The sequence below is a fragment of the Nicotiana sylvestris genome, chromosome 10 (genome assembly GCF_000393655.2).
Source record: "Nicotiana sylvestris chromosome 10, ASM39365v2, whole genome shotgun sequence".
Classification (NCBI taxonomy): Eukaryota; Viridiplantae; Streptophyta; class Magnoliopsida; order Solanales; family Solanaceae; genus Nicotiana; species Nicotiana sylvestris.
The window spans coordinates 155,713,606-155,717,963 of NC_091066.1; the positions used below are offsets into that span (position 1 = coordinate 155,713,606).

Below are 4,358 nucleotides of genomic sequence, written 5' to 3' on the forward strand. Positions count from 1 at the left end.
CATTACAACCAACAATTCCTATATTAAACTTAAACAAGATTATGAGACAAATTCAAGAAATAATCATAAATGATAAACAAGAAATCAAACTATACAAATTTCGGATTCAAGCGATTTAAACTACCATTCTTTTATATTAACATTAAATCCTTTTTAAATTAATAAAACAAACTGAAAAATATTTAATTGAATCTCAACTTAAATCTTAACAACATTATAAATAAACTAATCAATTTTTATCTAGAAATAAACAAGAAAAATGAAACAAAACAAACTGAAAAAAATAAAAAATTAAACGATGAACATGAAATTAATATCAAACATATTTGATTTCAAATCCGAAAAATATCAAACAAATTAACGGACAGAAACGAAACTTACAACTAACCGAAAATGAGCAACGATGAACTCGAACGGACACGGGCAACTCGAACAACTGTTTGGTGATAATAGAAGTTGGACGAGCAAAAGTTGTTGGACCTTTGGGATTTTAGTGGAACCACCAATCAGGACGACATCATGAACCGAGCTCTGGATCATCCGAGCGTCCCTCAAACAGCGCTCAACTGATGTCACACACTTTGCAAACAGATCCATGTTAAGCTCTTCAAACTTAGTACGTGTGATGGTGGAAGAAAGGTCAATACCCTCGTATAGATTGACGATTTCAATGGTGGTCTGAGCAGAGGATGAAAGGGTCCTTTTTGCACTCTCACATGCAGTTCTCAACCTTTGGAGCGCCATAGGATTACTAGTGATATCCTTTGTGCTCTTTAGCTTGAATTCCTGAACAAAATGGTTAACCAACCTATTGGTGAAGTCCTCACCTCCAAGGTTGGTGTCTCCAGCAGTAGCTTTCACCTCAAAGATACTACCTTCCACAATTGTGAGAATAGAGACATCCAATGTACCACCACCAAGATCAAAGATTAGCGCATTCTTCTCAGCAACACTCGTAGCTTTATTATCAAGACCATAATAAGCAAGGGCAGCTGCTGTAGGTTCATTAATAATATGCATCACATTCAGGCCTGCAATAACACCAGCATCCTTGGTGGCCTGACGCTGAGAGTCATTGAAGTAGGCTGGAACAGTAACCACAGCATTCCTAACACTTGTGCCAAGGAAGGCTTCAGCAATCTCTTTCATCTTCATGAGCACCATAGCTGAGATCTCCTCAGCAGTAAACTGTTTCTTCTCACCCTTGTAGTAGACTAAAATCCTTGGCGGCTTATCACCGGCAACATCACCAACCTGGAATGGCCACAACTTCATGTCACTCTGCACCGAGGCATCACTAAATCTCCTACCTATCAACCTTTTAGCAGCTGCATGGTGCAAAAGTTCAGGTTAACATTGGCATGTGGTTTTCAAGAACTAAATAATTTTTATAGCTGATGTGCTTACGCTCCAAAACAGCCATAAACAAACTTTCAAGAATTTTCACATAATAGTAACACAATAACATGCTTATGATCAAACCAAAATTTTGTATGGTCTTCATAACAACACTATCATGAGACACTAGCCGAGCTCTATCTGCTCATCAGACAAGAAAACTGTTTTCCTTGTCGTGCTGAAAGTTTTTGAGAACAATTTCAGCACAATACTTTTGTTCACCGGTTCCATTGATCGAGGAGTTGATAGCAAAGATCGATCTTGGTGTGGATACGCATAAAGTGTTCGCATTATCGAAGAAATTTTTGAAACGAAACTCTATTCGCCAAGTACGTCTTAAGTCCGATCTTTAACATGTGAATTAAGCCAAATTCGTCTTAAGTCCGATCTTTAACATGTGAATTAATTTTAAACACGAAAGTACTGCCTAGGATTCCGTTGAGTGTTACGAACACTTATATGAAATCATACATTAACATCGCCGATCTATCAAGTAGAATAAAAATCAGTGAAATATAAAGCTCTTCGCATATTACATGGTATGAGAAATCTGATATTAAAACCGCAAAAAGACGAGATCTTACCAAAGACAGTATTGGTAGGGTTCCTAGCGACTTCTTTTTCGGCGGCATGACCAATGAGACGCTCCAAATCAGTGAAACTAACGTAGGATGGCGTCCTTCTGTTACCTTGACCATTGACAATGATTTCAACATGGTCGTGTTACCACACGCCGACGGATGAGTATGTAGTGCCGAGATCAATTCCGATCACCGGTCCTTGTCCTTTTGCTGCCACTATAAAGGGTTGTTATTATACTATAAATTCTTGGAACTAATTATTACTGTACTATAAATTCTTGCCTGGCTTTATTTTATCATCTTTTTCCTTCAGATAATTGGGCAGTAGCAGTAGCAGTCCCAGCACCGCCGCATACATAGAGCTTTCATCCTCTAAATTAGTCCGCTCCAGCTGCGATTTCACTCCCTGATAATAGGTTTCATCATCTTCTTGAAGCCACCGCAGCAGCAACCCAATGAAAGGTGAAGCAACCTGACACCATTCTTTGATCTTATGGATTTTAGTTCCCGGCGTCGGAAATACGTCAGCAAATCCATCACCAAAATTCTTTACTGTCGCCACCATTTTTCCAACACGAAAGCTTTCATCATCTTGTTCAGTCGAACGCAGCAGAAACTTTATGATGTATAAAGCAACCTGACACCATTCTTGGATCATTTGAACCCTAGTTCCCGGCGGAAACACCCTATTAAACCAACTAGCAAATCCACCACTAAAAATATTCTTCATTATTTCCACCCTTACTTTTCCAACATAAAAGCTTACATAAAGAATAACTAGAATCCCTATGAAGCATAAAGCAAACTTACACCATTCTTTGATCTTTTCGGTTCTAGTTTCCGGCGGAAACGCCCTATTAAACCAACTAGCATATCCACCACCAATATTCTTCAATGTCACCACCATTTCTCCTCCAATATTCTCCAGCGTCAGTAACACTTGGCCACCAACATTCTTTAGCGTCACTAACACTTGGCCACAAACATTCTTTAGCGTCACTAACACTTTGGCACCAAAATCCTTTAGCATCTGCAACAATCTTTTTATCTCACTTGATATTGAGTTAAGTGTCTCCGTTACATTTTCCATCGCGTTCCCTGAATTGATCATCAATTCGTCTATTACAAATTCCAAATCTCTCTCCATATTACGGCTGTCTGTGTGTGAATGAGAGTTCAAACTAATACCGTAGTTTAAACTGATCTTTCTTGAAAGACCGAGTGGTGTTTACAATTTTTATTACTCCCTCCATTCCAATTTATGCGAGAGCTTGCACGGAGTTTAAGAAAGAATAAAGACTTTTAGGATTTGTGATCCTAAACAAATAAAAAAAAACAGAGTATTTGTGTGATTATAAAAACTTCTCATTAAGGATAGAATGGTAAGTTTAAGTAAAATTGTTACCAAATTTAGAAATGAGTCATTCTTTTTGGAACGGACCAAAAAGAAAATAGGTTCACATAAACTGGAACAGAGGGAGTACCATGTTTAAAATATTAGAGAATCTGTTTGAACTAGAAATATGAAAATTTATTTTTATATAATTCTCCTATTTAAATTCTCCCTCCTTTGAACCCATTTGACTGTGCACGTAGTTTAAGAAAAGATAGGAGACTTTTAAATTTGTGGTGTAAAATGAGCCACATATATTTTGTGTGGCTATAAATCATTGTATAAAAGTAAATTGTTTCCAAATAAGGAAGAAGATCATTCTTTTTCACAGAATAAAAAGCAAATAGGTTCACATAAATTGAAACGAATAAAGTATTAACTAAATAAATTAGCAAATATCAAATTTTAAACAATTTAGGTTTCCTACTACAACTTTGAGTTAGTTTTGGTATAGAAACTCTAATCTTTTTTTAGTTACTCATTCTGAATTATAATTTGTATATATTTCATTAAATTGTTTAGATAAATACTTACTCCCTCTGTTTCAGTTTATGTGAACCTATTTTCTTTTTGGTCCGTTCCAAAAAGAATGACTCATTTCTAAAATTGAAAACAATTTAACTTAAGCTTACAATTCTATCCTTAATGAGAATCGTTTATAACCACACAAATATCATGGACCCCTTTTTAACTTGGTTAGGATCATAAATTTCAAAAGTTTTTATTTTTTTCTTAAACTCTGTGCCTAGTCAAATAGGTACACATAAATTGGAATGAACCATTTCTAAATTTGGTAACAATTTAGCTTAAACTTACAACTCTATCCTTAATGAGAAGCTTTTATAACCACACAAATACTCTGTGTCATATTTGGACTTGTTTAGGACCACAAATTCCAAAAGTCTTCATTTGTTTCTTAAATTTCGTGCTCAATCAAATATGTTCACATAAATTAGAACAAATGTAGAATCATATTTTCACTTTTT

At 35.7% G+C, this 4,358-nt stretch overlaps 1 pseudogene; it reads right to left on the reverse strand.

Moving 5' to 3' along the window:
• Window positions 1–305: 305 nt before the first annotated feature.
• LOC104236967 (heat shock 70 kDa protein 18-like) lies at window positions 306–3,126 on the reverse strand (annotated as a pseudogene).
• Window positions 3,127–4,358: the final 1,232 nt, after the last annotated feature.